Below are 18255 nucleotides of genomic sequence, written 5' to 3'. Positions count from 1 at the left end.
TTGGAAACCGTTTTGAGCATATATTATTGAAAAGCCACTTTAGTAAAGAATCACCCATTTACATCAGTTCAATATAAAAGAGAGGGGAGGAAGGAAGAAGTGGTTTATTTACAACGTGATTTACATGTCGTGTTGCGAGTTAATTCTACACTAACTTATTTCCCCAAAACGAATTTATTTACATGATTCGCACCTTAATCGCCGTTGGAACGATTTAGGTGCATTTTAAAACCCCGTTTGATGAAGTTCACCCGAATCGCCGTTGGAACGACTCGAGTGTTTGAAAACGTTGAGATAAAAACCTTTAATAAGAAAACGTGGTTAAACATACAATTCAATTTTATTTTTATACAAATCCAATAAGAAAACGATTCAAAAACTTCCTTATTTATAATGAAAACGATTTTAATTACAAGGTTCGCTTAATCCGTCGTTGGAACGGACTAAGGTTTTAAAACGCGGTGTTTTGAGAAACGATTTGAAATGTCAAGAAAACACTATTTATTTACATTAGGAACCTCTAAAAAACCTTTAATTTAAATAATTAAATTGAAAACTCTTTTTGTGATTTATTTCCCCTTTTTTCCTTAATGGATTCTCTACTTGTTATAATTACAATAATAAACATATTTGAACCAAAACTCACTCCCAAGTAAAGCCCATTTGAAACATGGACTCCTAAATGGCCAAAGAATAAAGAAAATAATGTAGATATACATATATATATTTTAACCAAAAACCATGAAATAAAAGTTAATGAAAAGAGACTATATAATACATATATGAAAATATTAAATATAATACATTTATGCTTTAAACATGTGAAAATAGTAAATAAAACTCCTAGATAAGAGAATAACATTTAACCCCAAAATAGTTTTATTTAACAATAACTTATATAACCCAAATATCCCAAAACTATATATATACATAGCTAATATAATCTTAAATGTCCAAAATAGTATATATTTATCCACTAATTTTAAATGTCAAAAATAATATATATACATAACTAATGTAACTTTAAATGTCAAAAATAATATATATTTATCCACAAAATATCTACTAATTAATCACTCCCAAAACACCCAAGCAAATGTCATTTTAAAATAAAATTCATTACCATTTAAATAAAAGAAAAAGAAGAGAAAAGATATATATACATATACTTATATTTAAAATGAAATAAAAAAATGATATACAAATATCCTAAATAATTATATATACCAAATGTCAAAAAAAAAAATAGTTTGAAAACATATATTACCTAACTATACATATATATATAAAGGATTAAAAGCTTAAAAGTTAAGAAAGAGGGACCAAAACAGCATTTTTTACATTCCAACAGATTTACCGACGGAAAATCCGTCGGTAAACAGCAATTAGTGACAGAAACGGAAAATTACAGAACTACTCCAACTGTTTCCAGATTTATTCAAAGGCTTTAAATTAAGTCTAATTCAATCGTTTTGGATTTCCGAACTACCAAAAATGGATCATAGTCAATAACGGAAGTTCCTAAAATGACGTTTTTATTTTAAAACATTATTCGGAAATTCCTTTAAATTAAAACTTATAATTACAACGTTTTTTAATACCCGAACTACCTTTTTATCGGATCACGGTTCGTATCGGGATATCAAAACGAGGTTTTTTTATTTTAAAGCAAAACCAAATTTTATTCAACACGAGACGAAAATTAAATAAATACGCCAAATTAAATAAAACGTGATAAAATAAATGAATAACTCAATAAATAAAAACTATAACATAAAAATAAATAAAGGAAAGGAATAAATTAAATAAAACGAGTCTAGTCCTTGGATAATACCTCAAGTTCGGTATCTGACAGTCGAAGCCGATTGATTCCACGAGTCGTGATTTTCCGGTTTTTTGTGTTTTTTTAGTAAAAATTTAACTTTGGGAAAATTTGGATTTTTTGGAAAAAAAAATATTTTCTCCAAAAAATTGACTTTCTCTCTCTAAAAATGTCTAGAGTGAGAAAGCTCCAAAAAATTCCTCCCCCTTTCCTCCTTTTTTTTAAATGCATGGGGATTCGTGCCTTTTATAGGCAAACGGATCCCCGGACGAATGGGCGACGCTCGAGTAAAATCGGTCGTCGCCCAAGAGGGTTGGGCGGTCGCCCAAGCCATGTTGGGCGGTCGCCCAAGCCATGTTTGGCGGCCGCCCAACCTTCGTTGGGCTATCGCCCAACATGGTTGGGCGATCGCCCAACAACAGTTGGGCGGCCGCCCAACATTGTTGGGCGGCCGCCCAACAATTGTTGGGTGATAGCCCAACAGCGTTGGGCGTTCGCCCAACGACAACGGCCGCCGGGGCGCGTCTCGGGCCGTCGGGCGTGCACGTCCCGTGGCCGTAGAGCGCGCATCCCGCGGCCACGAGCGCCCACGCGCCGTGGCCGCCGTACGCGTGTTCCGCGCTGTCGGGCATGCGCGCCCCGTGGCCGACGAGTGCGCGCTCCGTGATTGGACGCGTGCGTCTGACGGACGCCGAGCGCGCGCCTTGTGTTGTCGAGCGGGTGCCAAATTGTCGTCGAACGCGCGTCGGCTGCCGCTAGACGCTCGCACCATGCCACTAAGCATTCGCGGGCCATCCGCTCGACAACAGCGACCCGTCGTAACTTTTCCTTCCTTATTATGTATTTATTATTTTTTGTTTTTCTTTTTTTCCTTTCCAAAACTTCCGGAATCAACCGATTCAACCGTCTTGCTTACAGGTTTTCGTCACAGGTCCTCCGACTCGGTGTCTATAGTTGCCCCTACTTTGCTATTTTGACAGTGATGTGTGTGTTTTGAAAACATTTTTTGCTAACACAACACATGCAATGTAAAACATATAAAAAGTAAAAGACACGTAAAGAGTAGGAGGGAGCGTACCTGACCTTCGCGCTGCGCGTTCCGGTGTCGTTTTGCCGATTCCTTCCATCCTTACCTCACCTCTGAAGCGGCCGTCGGTGGATGTTCTTTTCTCGGCATCTAGCGTACGTTGACTATGGGTAAGAATGGCTCAAAAGCAATTTCGGTGCACGACCGTGAGTAAGGGGGCTCGAAAGTGATTTCGGCCTACGAACGGGGGAAATGGCTCAAAAGCAACTCTGGTCTACAACCGCGGGTAAAGTGGCTCAAAAGCAATTCTGGTCTACGACCGTGAGTAAGATGGCTCAAAAGCAACCCAGGTCCACGACCATGGGTAAAATGGCTCAAAAGCAACTCCGGTCTGCGACCGTGAGTCAGATGGCTCAAAAGCGACCCTGGTCCACGACCGCGGGTAAATGGCTCAAAAGCAACTCTGGTCTGCGACCGTGAGTAAGATGGCTCAAAAGCGATCCTGGTTCACGACCGCGGGTAAAAATGGCTCAAAAGCAACTCCGGTCTGCGACCGGGAGTAAGATGGCTCAAAAGCGACCCTGGTCCACAACCGCGGGTAAAATGGCTCAAAAGCGACCCTGGTTCACGACCGCGGGTAGAATGGCTCAGAAGCAAATCCGGTCTAAGATTGTGAGTAAAAAAGGCTCAAAAGCGAGGATTGTCTTTGGATTCCTCTACAACACTGTTGTCTGTATTTTCCCACTAGAGCTAGCGTCTCGGAGGCTTAAAGGGAACGTGTTTTAGTCTGGAATGGTATAGACTAACGATTATTTTTCTGTTGACTGTTGTCTGTATTTTGACTGGTGTCACTGTTCTGTAAAAATTGGCTATTGTCTGGAGTTCATATCTTGACAATGTTGGATGCTGTCTGGGAGAAATGCAGACTGAAACGGACTGCAAATCGGAGGTCTGTGCACCCGGTAATTAATTATTTACTTTTTTACCTTTATGTCAAATCGTACCTTTTTCAGTATTTACGGGAATGTCATTCCCTCTTCCTATATAAGGTGGTGGGGTTTCATTTCAACCCCACACCTTCTCTCTCTTCTTTCTCTCTCTAGACTTTGATTTGAATTATCCTCGGGATGAATTTGGATGAATGCGATGGCACGAGAGGCATGGATGAGGTTTACGTGAACCTGGATAGAGTGGACCCTTTCCACGACCCTGAGACGCATCTGAGCCGGACACGCTGCAACGAGGTAAGTACTTTCTCTTTTCATTATTTGGTTCAAATTCTAGGCTTTAGTATTCCTATCCGAACATAATTTGCATGCTAACCTTTAGATTGCCTTAGAGGACTTTAGCTAGAAAACACGAATTTCTTCACTTACAAGTAACACTTGTTTATTTCTATGTAAGAATGCGCGCTATATGCGTGTGAATAGTAACCCTACGAATTTACGCGTGCTAACGGTAAAAAAAATAATGTGAATAGTGAAAACGTAACTAACGCACGGGAATAGTAAAAACGTGAATAGTAAAAAATTAACTAATGCACGTGAATAATAGAAAACCTTAACTAATGTACGGGAATAGTGAAAACGTGAATAGTGCATGTGAATAGTGCACGTGAATAGTGAAAACTTAACTAATGCACGCGAATAGTAAAAACGTGAATAGTGCACATGAATAGTAAAAACATGAATAGTGCACGTGAATAGTAAAAACTTAACTAATGCACGCGAATAGTAAAAACTTAACCCACGCTCCTTGTCAATGCGGACGAGAGTGGATTAAAGAATTAACTACACCTTACATAAACAACCCTAAAGGAGAGATTTGTACAGAAAGTTGGTCCCAATTGACCAGATGTCTCTAGGTTAGCTCCGGACTGAAAGAATACCTGGTCTTGACGCGTTTTCATCAAACATGCGTTTTAGGAATCGTGTTTAAATTTTCTGTCTTATTCTTTCTAGTTCGTCGAGATTTCTGGGACTACGGCCGAGATCCATACGTGGTATGCTAGACTTGGCGCCGCGGCGAGAGCCCGTGTGCGTGAGCTGGGCTTCGAGCCCTTTATTTCAGCGTTGCCCCGCACCAACGGGGTGTGCAATCATTTCGGCTTGCGTGCGCTATGTGAGCGGTGGGTTGACTCGACTCACACCTTCCATCTTTCTTTTGGGGAGATGACTATCTCGCCCAGAGACTTCTCCCTGTTGACAGGGCTGCGGGGGAGCAGCACTCCGGGTCCCTTTTATTTTGATATGATGCGACCGCGGGTTGACCTTGCTAGGCTAGCTGTTTTGATTGGGCCGGGAGTTTACCCAGGCGCCAGATCTACTCCAGTGAAGTTTGTTTCTACTGCGAGCCTTTTGAGTCGCCGTGATTTTTGCGAGACGGACGATGCTGACTTGGCGGTTCGTAGTTTCCTAGTGTATACCCTGAGTGAGACGATCTTCCGCACCAAGGGCGGAAAGGTACACGCTGGTCTTATTCAGGCACTCAGTGATTTGGATGCGGTGGCATCTTATGACTGGGCGGGAGCGGGCCTAGCCTTCTTATACAAGTTTTTAGATCTGACTTGCCGGAAGCGCAAGGACTTCGGTGGTTACACATTTGCCCTGCTGGTACGTGACGCACCCTTGACTCGCCCATTTTATCTTCTTCACGCTTGCATGCTCATAATCCTTGTTTCTTCCTAGTGAGTCTCGGCCCCGGCCACGAGTACCGAGGCCCCCTCTCATGACCTGATGGCGAGAGTTTGACCTAGGCGCAGAGAGGAGACGGACGGTGGCGTGGCTCCTAGACTGGATTGACTCGCAGACTCTTGGACAGGTAGATGTCTTTTAGTCGTGCTAGATTCTTATTTGACCTGATCTGACTTTCTTTTTTTTTTTTTTAGATTAAGTTTCGGTGGGACGACCTTGACTTTGGTCCCGACTACATGTACGTATCTTTGATCCAGGAGCAGCAGTGCGTGCTCACCGGTCCTTATGTGCGGGCTTGGTATTTGGGAGACCGGGGCATCATCGGGATTAAGGACGCTCACTGGTCACCGGGCGAGATTCCCGTTTCCATGTTCGCGGTGCGGACAATGCCCCTGTCAGTCATCCGTCAGGACTTGACCCGCCGGTTCGTCGGTAGGGAGGTGTGGGTTCATGCCGGGGGTCGTGATCCTTACCTATCGACTCTGTTGAGCGCGAGGGATGCCCCAGCGGCAGCGATGGAGGTGGATCCCATGGCAGACGTATTTTCGCGGGAGGCGGTCGCGGCAGTTTTTAGTCAGGAGGAGGTCCCGGTGAGTGGTTCAACCTATTTACCTTTATCCATGAGATGGTTAGCGGTATTTATTGTGTTTTTATTTGCAGGAAGGGTCCTGGAGGAGCGCTCATCTATCAGACTTCTTTGACGGCACTCGAGCTCATGCATCTGCAGACGAGCCACCCTACTATGTCGGTGAGTCCTCCAGCGCTGCCCGACAGGAAGGGTCCTCCTTAGGTGTGCCCGTACCGAACTACGGGAGAGATTTTGCCACCATTTGTTACGATGAGTCCGGGGCAGCCTATGCAAGTGTCGAGAGGGCTCCTTCTGTCTTCACATCGAGGGTATCATTTGACCCTTCAGACGCTTCTCTGACTACGAGAGAGACTTGTACAGATTATGTGGGACTGTCCGGTTACCTCCGAGACCGCCTCAGCTTGCGTTGCTCCGATCACCTGGTATGTATCTTTACTTTATTTTAGTGTAGTGGAATGTATGCATGTATGTATGATTTCTGTTATTGCCTATACTGCTCCTTACTTATTATTTTTTTTTATATCATCTGCTTTTCCTTTCTTTTTCTTTAGAGCGACCTTCGCGCACATGAGCGGAGACGGATTGAGTCGGTGCAGGAGTCCGATGCCAGGGTTGGTCAGGTTTACCGAGAGAGGAATGACCACTGGTCGGAGGTGATGTGGAGGGAGACTGCGGGCCGTCTTGTTGTTGAGGAGAGAGCACGAGTTGCCGAGGAGAGACTTCGAGTTGCCGAGGAGGCCTTATCTGCGGAGTGGGCGTCGCACCTAAGGGATTTTGAGGACTACTGGGATATCCCTCCTTATTAGGCTTGTTATGTATGGCTTTATAGTTTTCATTAGAGTTACCCCGATGTATAGCTGATGTATAGGGAGTGGGGTGGATAGCAGGTAGGCTTCTTGTTGTGAAAAGTAAGATAGGAAATGTATAACTCATGATTCATATTACCATGCATTCAGTAGATTATGATGATTCCAATCATTCTTGTCAAATATATTCATGCCTTTATTTATTTACAAACAACAGAAATGCTTAGCCTCTTATACATTGTTTTTGTAATTGCTCAAGTTATAACTATTGTTGCCAGGACCCGCCTTTCGGTTTTCGAATCCCGACGATTTTTCTCCTCTCCTTTTACTATCCCGGAATTTTCAAATGAGTGCCCTTTCGGGTTTTCACCCACTGGGATGTCCCTTATTGTTGCATAGGCCGCCCTTTGCGGGTTTTCAACCTATCGGGAATTTTTCTTTCTTTCTTTTTTTTTTACGAAAAGTATTTCTTAAGCCTATCCAGGTTGGTAGGTTCGGAGAATTCCATGCCGTCCATAGTGGTTAACTTCACCGCTCCTTTTCTTAGTATCTTCTTCACGATGAATGGCCCTTCCCAGTTAGGCTTAAACTTGCCCCTAGGGTCGGTGTGCGTCACGCGGATTTGTTTTAGCACCATATCCCCTTCTTTGATAGGGCTGGCCTTGACCTTTTTGTTGAAGGCTCGGGCCATCCTCCTCTGATATAGCTGCACATGGTAAATGGCTTCCATCCTTTTCTCGTCTACTAGTGCCAACTGTTCGTATCGCTTCTTCACCCATTCTGTCTCGGGAATCTCTGCTTCCACTGCGATTCTCAACGATCGCTTTTCAATCTCAATTGGGAGAACGGATTCTATACCGTATACCAAGGAGAACGGCGTTGCCCCTGTCGAGGTTCTAACTGTCGTGCGATAAGCCCATAATGCGAGTTGGAGCTGCTCATGCCAATTTCGATGTGATTCCACCGTTTTTACGAGAATTCTCTTAAGGCTCTTATTAGCTGCTTCTACTGCCCCATTAGCTTGTGGACGGTACGGAGAAGACCTGTGATGTTCAATACCATATTCTCGGAAGAGACTTCTTACTTCCCCCTAAAACTGGACCCCATTATCCGTAATCATGTGATGAGGCACTCCGAGCCTGGTGATCAAGTGTTTCTCAATGAACTTTCTCATCTGCTTGGATCTCAATTTGCTAAACGACTCTGCCTCTACCCACTTGGTGAAGTAATCGATGGCGACTGCAATAAACTTGTGCCCATTCGAAGCATTAGGCCTTACCTCACCAATGATGTCAATGCCCCAAGCAGCGAATGGCCAAATAGGTGCTAACACATGTAACTCCATGGCTGGCAGATGACTACAATCGCCGTGGATTTGACAATCGTGGCATTTCTTCGCATACTCGTTACAATCTCTTTCCATAGTGAGCCAATAGAAGCCTTGCCTGACGATTTTCTTAGCTAACACTGCCCCTCCCATATAGGCCCCACAAATTCCTGAGTGTACAGATTCCATCGCCTCGCGGGCTTCTCCCGCATCCAAACACCTTAGTTGTAACCCATCAATGTGCCTTTTGTAAAGCAAATCATTGTGGATGACGAACTGCTGAGCCAATCTTCTAATCACAGCTTGATCCCTAGGTTCTGATTCCGCCGGATATGTTCCACTCTTCATGAAGTTCACGATGTCGAAATACCATGGCTTTTCATCTGCCCCTAACAGCATTACGTCTTCGTAGCATGGTCTGTGAGATCTCCTCAATACCAACGGTTTCGAGGCGAGGTTCCGGGGGTTGTCCCAAACTGACACCAAAGTGGCCAAGGCATCCGCTGCCTGGTTCTGTGCTCGAGGAATATGATAGAACCGACATTCCATGAATCTCTGCGCCAATCCTTCTAGCTGATCTAGATATGGACGTAGCCTTTCTTCCCTTACTTCCCAGTTTCCTTGTGCCTGTTCGATGATCAACTTTGAGTCACCCCAAATTTCGACATATGATGCTCCCAGTGCTGCTAATGACTCTAAACCATAACTGCACGCTTCATATTCGGCCATATTATTGGTGAGAGGGAAGGATAACTTCTTTGCCATCGGGATTCTTTCTCCTTCCGGTGAGGTAAGTAGTACTCCTACTCCGGCTCCATTCGAATTAACCGCTCCGTCGAAGAACATTTTCCACGGTATAACTTCAATTGCGTTCAAGTGCTCATCGGGGAAATCATAATTTATCTCTTCCTCTTCTGTGTTCAGAGGTTGGTTGGCCAGAAACTCTGCTACAGCCCTCCCTTTGATAACCTTCTTCGTTACATATTCAATGTCAAACTCGGATCAAAGTAGTAACCATCGGGCTAACTTCCCTGTCAAAGACGGAGTTCGGTACAGATACTTCACGGGGTCCATCCGAGAAATAATGATCACTTTATATGATTGAAAATAATGCCGTAGTTTATTCGTTAGCGATACTACGGCTATGCACGTCTTTTCGATCGCGTTGTAATTGAGCTCGTACTCCAGGAACTTTTTACTCAGATAATACACCGCGTGCTCCACACCGGTGTCTCCCTCTTGGGCCAGCATTGCCCCAATAGATCGCTCTTCAATCGCTATGTAGAGGAGAAGCGGTTTTCCTAGTTTAGGCGGTCTTAGCACTGGTGGGTTGGACAAGTAATTCCGGACGTTCTCCAAAGCTTCCTGACATTTGTCATTCCAAAGTGTGGGTTGATCTTTCCTTAACAACTTAAAGATTGGCTCGCAGATTGCGGTGAGTCTTGCTATGAACCGACTGATATACTGAACCTGCCCCAGAAACCCTCTCACCTCTTTCTCATTCTTCGGTGCTGGCATTTCTCGTATGGCCTTTACTTTGTCGAGATCTACTTCAATTCCCTTATTTCCGATTATATAGCCTAAGATTTTCCCCGATGAAACGCCGAAAAAGCATTTCTTCGGGTTTAACCTTAGTTTGAATTCCGCAATTCGGGCCAAAAACTTCTCCAGTGCAACAAAATGCCCCTCTCTTGTCTCCGACTTGACCATCATGTCATCCACATAAACTTCTACCTCCTTGTGTATCATATCATGGAACAGTGCTGTAGCCATTCGCTGGTAAGTTGCCCCGGCATTTTTCAAACCAAACGGCATCACCCTGTAACAGTATGTCCCCCACTCAGTTGTGAACGAGGTTTTTGCTTTGTGTTTTTCGGCCATCTGAACCTGCATGTAGCCCATGAAACCATCCACATTCGTGTGTAAGACGCTCGATGCCGCACTGTCGATCAATACGTCAATATGAGGCAATGCAAACTCATCTTTCGGGCACGCTTTGTTAAGATCTCTATAATCAACGCACATTCTCACTTTGCCGTCTTTCTTTGTGATGGGCACCACATTTGCGACCCAAGGGGGATAGTCGATTACTTCGATGAACCCTGCTTCTAACTTCTTCTTCACTTCCTCTCTGATCTTATCTGCCCACTCCGGTCTCATGCGTCGGAGCTTCTGTTTTACGGGCCTCGCCTCGGGATATGTTGGAATGCGGTGAGTTACGATTGATTGATCAATTCCTGGCATGTCTTCGTATGTCCAAGCGAACACTATTTCGTATTTTTTAATTATTCTCTCGAATTCTTTCCTCTCTTCAATAGTTAAGTCTTGAGCAATTTGTATAAGTTTAGGATTTTCATCCGTACCAAGATTGAAAGTTGACATTTCTATTGTATTGATTTCAAATGTAGGCATGTTATATGAATGAGAATGCATGGAATGATCACGATCAACATCAAGCAAGTAAGCAAAATCAGAATTCATTTCATTGATAGTGTTGGCGATTACATCATCTGATTCAAACAAAGCGGTAATACAATTGTCATCATCAAGGTTCTCGGGCTTCTCATATGCTTTGGAGGTACTGGGTTCATCTCCCGCTCCTGCAGTTACTTCAACAGTGATGACTTGCTCCTCGGCATTCAAGTCTAGCATCATAATCTCCTCGACAAAGCAGCTCGTCTTTCCTTTGCCCCAGTCGGCAACATCATTGAAGATTTCGAACCCCGGCAGAATCTTCCCTTCTGTGCTAGTCCATGACTTGGGGGTTCCAGAATAAACCTTTCCATGCCCCCTCATTCACGAAGTACTTCCTTAGCCCACCTTTCCTTCACTACTCACATTGGACGGGCCTCCTTGCTCGTATCCCAAACCCCTCCGAGTTTTCTGACTCTTAAAGTCCGGAAATTCTGGCAACCCTTGATGGTGTGCTCCTACGCCCATTCCTAGGATGAAACCTCCCTTCATCATCTTCACCACATCGGTGGTCATGCTTGACTCGTAAATCCTGGAGACTTGGAATCCGGAGAAAAGCTGAGGCTCAATTCCCAATGCTGCCACCGAGCTCAATTTTTCTGCTCTGATTGTCACTATCTCCTCCCCGAAGGGGAATTTGATCATTTGATGGAGCATGGAGGGAACACCTCCCAACTTGTGGAACCACGGGCGTCCCAATAATACGGCAAAGGTTACCAGGATATCCAGCACCGTGAACTCAGTTTCTTCTTCATGCGGCCCTACTTTCAACTTGGCCTTAAAGACTCCTTCAATATGCCTACGGCTATCATCATAAGCCCTAATCACAGTTTCTGAGGCCGTCAAGTCTCCTCTCTCAACTCCCAACTTCGACAAGAGTTTCAACGGACAAACATTAATAGACGATCCATCATCGACCATCACACAGCTAGTCTTCTTCCCGTTGATTTCTGCTCGGATGTACAAAGGCTTATTGTGAGACTTCCCCTCTTCTGGGAGATCCTCGTCAGTAAACGTGATCTTGATTTTCTTTTGAGCCATAATTGCCCCTACTAGCGCTGTCGGCTCAGTATCGGTGGAAATAACCAAATTCTGCAACTCTTTCATCAGGTTCTCACGATGGTACTTAGAATGGCATAAAACTTCCCACACCGTGGATTTAGCTTGTGTCTTCTTCAACTGCTCGAGAACTTGGTCGTCGGGCTTAGGAGCCGACCCTTCCCCTATCTCAGTCTCTACCATAGGTGCCCTTCCCTCGGCCACTCGACCTCATCTTGTCATCACGGCAATTTCCGGCTCATCATCCGATTCGTCCCAAATGTTAATAGGAATCCTTCGATTAGCATCCTCCTCGTCCGAAGAACTCTCCCAAATGTCCACGATCATTAAATCCATGACGTGAGGAACGTTCGGATTCAAATAAAAGGGATCCGCCGATCCATACAAAGAGCAACTTATCAAATCATTGTAATCTCGGAGGGACACTCTGCTCATCCTTCTAGCTGCTAACGGAATAGCTCCTCTCTGTATGCACATAAGCTGCACCTTATCACTCATCGTTTCGTAACACTGCTCATACCGGTGCCTCCACCTCCTAGCATAGTCTACAAACGGTTCCTCGAGGAATTGCCTAATCCTATCCAGATCTTCCAGGGATCCCATCCACGGAATATACATCTCATACCTTGCCACAAAGGCACTCCTAAGCGGTACCCAATGACCCATTTCCTCCTCTGATAGACCTTGATGCCACAACAAGGCCTCTCCCATTAAGGTTTCTGGAAAATGTTCATGTAATTCACACTGCGAAAATCCGGCGTCATACATATGATTGCGGAATAACCTCGCATGCTCAACAGGATCCTGGTATCCACCATACCTAGGCATCGCTAACACCGCATCAGGTGTTTGGTAAGATGGGGAATCCGAGGTTTGCTCTGCCAGCATCCATACTGTATATTCCTTGATAAATCTTTTCATCATTGCCGCCCAATCAGTCTTAACATACATCGGCAACAACATGTACCACATTAACGGTTCACCCATCAACGAATTACAAAACAAGCTAGTGATCTCTTCTTCTTTAAAACCCAAGGGCGCCATGGCCGATAAGTAGAAGTGAAGGTGCTCCATAGGGTCCTTGTTGCCATTATATTTGCTAACCCTCGGCAACGGACGCTTGATAGGTCCAATCTGCATTGCGAAGCGCTCTGCAGTTTTATCCTCAGCTCTTTGGTATTTTTCCAAGAATAAATCTGATAACAGATCCCAATAATGCTTACAAGAGTCGGGTAATGAGTGGAACCACCCCAAAGGCTCGCCTACCAGGGAATGGTGAAACCATTGAGCAATCTCGTCCACCCCGAAGGATTCCACAAACATGTCGCGCATATATTCGCGCAAGTGCGCCTCGGGATTACCTCCACCACTAAACAGTCCCAATTCTGGCACAATAGTCCGAGACGACCCTTCCCCAGTCTCTTCAGCACTATCTTCATCGTACGGTGCTCCACTGTCCACCCCTTCATCCATCAGTTCATCCTCATGTTCCTCGCCAAGGAAGGACACATACATACCATTTCCTACATTGCTCTTTTCGTCGGAGTCCAACAACTCCTCTACGTTCTCCCCGAAGGATTCCATCACTACACATTCTTTCAAACCAACTCCGATCATGCTCACCCTATGATTAGGCAATGGATTACGCTTAACAGAAGGGTTCGCTGACGAAGGATCAGCTATCTTCTTCTCCTCAATTAAATCTTGGATTTCGTGTTTCAGCCTCTCGCAATTCTCGATTGTATGCCCATAAGTGCTATGGAATTCACAATACCCTCTAGCCTGTATCTGCGGAGTAGGTGGAGCTTTGTTATACGGGGTAAGGGCTTTCAACAATCCTTTTTTCTGCAAACGTTCAAAAACTTTTGCGTAGGTCTGATCAAACTTAGCGAACCGCCTCTTTTCAATAGCATTTAGATCAAGCACTTTCACTGCCACGGATTTCGTACTCGCACTGGGCCCTCCGACACTATATCCAGACTTCGTCCACTTGATATAAGCTTTCTTTGTCTCCCCATCCCCCTCGACGGTCAAGGCACAACTATACATCTGATTGAAATCGGTAAACGGCATATACCGCAACTCATTCTTAATATACGGCAACGTGTTGCCCACCACCATTCGGATATGATCCTGCTCAAGCGGCTTCTGCTTCATAACCGCGGCCTTACCCCTCCATCTTTTCACAAAATCGGAAAAAGATTCCCCAGCCTGCTGCTTAGTGCTCTCTAGTTCCTTCATAGTAACCTCCAGCATGGTGTTGAAGCTATACTGAGTGATGAATGACTTCGCTAACTCCTTCCAATCCCTCTTCGTCACCATAGGCAATGCGTGAAACCATGTGAGGGCAGCCCCCTCTAGATAAGTGTTAAACAGCCCCAGGACTCGATCCTCAGTCAGGATCATGTGCTTCATCACGGCAACATACTGATTCATGTGAGCGGTGGGATCTCCAGTTCCATCGAACTTTTTCATGTCAGGGAGCCGGAATTTCAAAGGCAAAGCAGTTGCTGACAAACAATTCTTCAAATTATAAAAGTCCTGACTCCCGGAACTTCCCCCACGCAAGTCCTGCACCTCCTGCGTGATGTGTTGCTTCCACTCCTCTTCCTTAGCTTTCACTTTCTCAAACTGTTTTCGGATATGATCCTGATAGTCATCCTCATTCCCAAAGCGAGGGCCATCGTTCACCTCATTCTCAGCGTGCTTACTACCACTCTTATCATCTTTCATCGCCAGTTTAGCTATCTGGGCTGCTATTATTGCTAACTGCTCATTAATGTTGTTCACAGAGTTTTCCAATCCGGCCACTTTTTCATCGGTTGCAGACATACTAACGGAAGAATGAGAATACCCGGACGAAGATGAATCAGAAGCCACAATTGCTGATTCGGGACTGTCAATCTGTAGCTGATCGAACTGCCTAACTAGCCGACTGCTCTCTCGGTACCACAACCGCTTAATAATGACGTCTGCGCGAACGGTATCCATTAGTATGTATGCATGATTTTATATGCATGATTCGTGGTGTGTGCGTTTATTATTTACGGATATATAAGATAAGAAGAACAAACGTTAGTCTAATTACACGTATCACAACATCTCTCTTCCACCCTTATTCCTCCACACACTCGTTGGTCCAGGTCTCTTTCCTAGGATTTCGGTTTTGGGCTCACATTGCGGTCCAGGGGACGCGTGATGCCGTCGATTATTGCGGAAAAAGTAAATCATCCATCAGACAACACAGTTCGTTTCGACATATCAACGTCCAGTGACTAAGAAATCGACCAAGTTGGATTGTCCTTTCGGAATAACTCGTCTTTTGTCCTTTCGCGAGACGCATTAGTTCAGGTTTTGACTCCCTTTGAGCGCATCTCGTTTTTTAGACGTGGTACAAGTTACTCTTTTAGTCCAATCGCTCGTTATTATCAATGACTCGTTCCCTTTTATTTGCGTGAGTTCGTGTCTCGATTTTTTTATTACAACGGGATCTTTTGGATCTATCGAGAGACGTAACCACGTGTTTAGTTAATGATGAGATCACTTTTGAATTTAGGGAACGGACTCATCGCGTAACGCGTTTGTTTTTAGCGTTAATACCCCGTTTGCTCGTTTTGGCTACGTGAAAAGACGGCGAGTCTTATTTGAGCGCACGGTAATCTTTCGGCTAATTACAACTCTTTATCCTTTCCAATCTACGGGATATATCACCTTAGCGTGGCTATAGAAAATCGACGTTTCGTTGAATCGCATGTTTATTCGAAGCAAGGATTTCACCGTTCTTGTTCATTTGGGCACAAATTAAGCAAACAGGTATATCGGGCCATATTTCTTGCAGTTTTGGGTAACGGTCGAAATGATCGAGTCGTTAGTCAAAACCCGCAGTCTCGTCCATATGGCGCAATTATGCGGTTTGATTTGTGTAGATACCCATTTTTGTCCGGGCATTTTTTAAGCTTTAACTGATTATATTTGAAATTCTAACAAATTCGTGAATTATATTAGAAATACAAACTTTCTATTACACATATAATTTATCAGGAAAATTAGATTTTTTATACTAATTTTTTATATCTCAATATAGTTATCAAATTATATTCGAGATGTAATTCATTGAAAATAGAAAACATATTTTTCAAAGTTATAAATTATACTTGGGATATAATGTGTTGTGTTCAAAATATAATATTTGAAATTGTTATATCTCAAATTTATTAGTTAAGTTGATTAATTTTCCAATTTTAATTTATTGGTTATGAAATCATATTGGAAAATGTTTATAATCTAAATATAATTTATAATTTCAAAAATAATTGTTAAAGTTATTCATATAGCTTGAAAAATTATTTTTGATTATACATCATGTTTAGAATATAATCTTAATTTATGACAAATGAATTGACAATTAGAAACTAAATCCAACCATTTGATAAGAGTTAAAAGTAAATAAAATGAATTAAAATCTTATTAATAAAGTGATAATATTTATTAAGTAAATGTCATTTTTACATTTTTAATTTTTTTTTTTTTCAGGCCAAGTCTAAATAAAATGGGTCAAGATCCATATTAGTGTCGAATTAAGCTCCAAATCAAAATGGATCAAGATCCATATTAGTGTCAAATCAAGCTCCAAATCAGATTCGGGTCGAAATCCATATCGGAAACGAGTCAAGCTCCATGTCAAATTCAGGTCTACATCCTTAACAGATTCAGGTCGAGATCCATATCCGAAACGGGTCAAAATCCATATCAAGTTCAAGCCAAGATCCATATCCAACCCAGGTTGGATCCACATTAAAATCAAGACTCAATCATTTGAGAAGCCGAGTAAGCAAATGTAGAGTGGCACCTCAAGTCCATTTCAATTCAGAAGATCAAGAAGTTCAACATTACTAAGTCAAATCCAGATCTACACATTCATCATTGAGGCAAATAATTGAGGAAAATGACAAGCCAATTAGAGCCATACAAATAATTGAAAAAAATTCAATACTCAATTGCTGCAGCCATACTACAGCCATGCTGCATTCTGCTGTATAAAAGTCTAATTTGCAAAATAAAGGGGACTAATTTAGAGAGGAGGCCAATTTGGAGAGTCATTTTTCAAAATTGTTTTTAGGCAGAAATTCTTGTAATAGATTCAAATTTGAGAAGTGTCCAAAGAGTGAAAATCTTATATTCACCAAAGTTCTATATAAATCGATTCTTTTTCATTTGATCTCGAAAGCTTTGAACTAAAGGTTTTTATACTTAGTTTATAAAAACAGTGATTAAAAGTTTGCTTTTGAAATGAACTGATTTGGATAAAGATTCTATTAGTTTTCAGCTCTTTTACATACATGCTATTTATTTAATGCATACTAACCATTTACTAATCTTACTAACTTGACATATTAATTAGAATTTATATTTTATCCTTTGTATATCTCTGTTTATATACATGCTCTACTAACCATTTTATTAATCTAGTAACTTTATATATTTTTCCTATTTATACTACACTAACATTATTACAAGCTAACCATTTATATTTATTCTAATTATTCATATTTGTTTTAATCTTCTAAATAAACCAAACAGAATTACATTTTGCAGAAATTAATTAAGCTAGTTCATTTGTAAATTATTTTTTCTATTACCCTTAGAACAGATTCAAACTGTTTCATTCTAAATCTCACTCATACCATCACTCCACCTCTCACGTTTTTATTAATCTGTTTTGCTGTTACAAATTCAAAAGAAATAAAACATTAACAAAACAAGAAAAACTAAAAAATCAAATCTAATCAAAACATCAAACCAAGTATCAAACGCAGCTCTTTATTTCCTTTGTCCACCTCACTGGATCCGAATCATCACCGTTGTTCGTTTGAGATTCCAGATCTAAACGGCAAAAAAAACAAGAGCAAGAAAATAACCACCGATCTTATTACTTCGGATTTCAATCTTCATATCCCAAAAGAAAACGAAACAGACCAAGTAGAAATAAGACAGGACTTACCTCAATGCAGGTCGGAGCGGCTACGGCAGATGATGCCAGGACAGACGAACGGCGGTGAAGGAGTCGTGACGGTGAACGACGGAGCCGCGAAGAAGACGGCAGTCTGCCTGGACGAGGCGGAGCAGATGGAGGTGGCGAACGGCGGCCGGTCAGGTGAGAGGCTGTTGCCGTAAACCTTTGAGAGAAAAGAAAGTCGCAAGAGAGAAAGAGGATGGTGGCTGGTCTAATTAGAGTGTTAGATTAGGTTTAAAATGTATTTATATGGAAAGTTAAGGCTAGGTTAAATTAGAACCCTTGATCAAATCCAATCCATGGTGGAGATTAATTCCTAAATTAGGTTGGAAAGGCCTTGTTTTTTAAATCAGTTTTGGGCGAAATCTGGTTAAAGATGGCTAGTGGGCTTAACTTAATTTCTATTAATTTTTGTTCTTAGGCTAATTAGAGGTTACTTTTTATATT

At 42.7% G+C, this 18255-nt stretch overlaps 1 long non-coding RNA gene across 1 annotated transcript; it reads right to left on the bottom strand.

The window, feature by feature from the left end:
• Window positions 1-17455: 17455 nt before the first annotated feature.
• Window positions 17456-18029, bottom strand: LOC136225731 (uncharacterized). The gene is made up of 2 exons (XR_010687267.1): window positions 17797-18029; window positions 17456-17678 (listed from the first exon to the last, which is right to left on the bottom strand). It is a non-coding gene; the product is annotated as an uncharacterized lncRNA (long non-coding RNA).
• Between the last annotated feature and the right edge of the window lie 226 nt (window positions 18030-18255).

This window comes from Euphorbia lathyris, chromosome 4 (assembly GCF_963576675.1).
Source record: "Euphorbia lathyris chromosome 4, ddEupLath1.1, whole genome shotgun sequence".
Lineage (NCBI taxonomy): Eukaryota > Viridiplantae > Streptophyta > Magnoliopsida > Malpighiales > Euphorbiaceae > Euphorbia > Euphorbia lathyris.
This window is presented reverse-complemented; position numbering and strand designations above follow the sequence as displayed.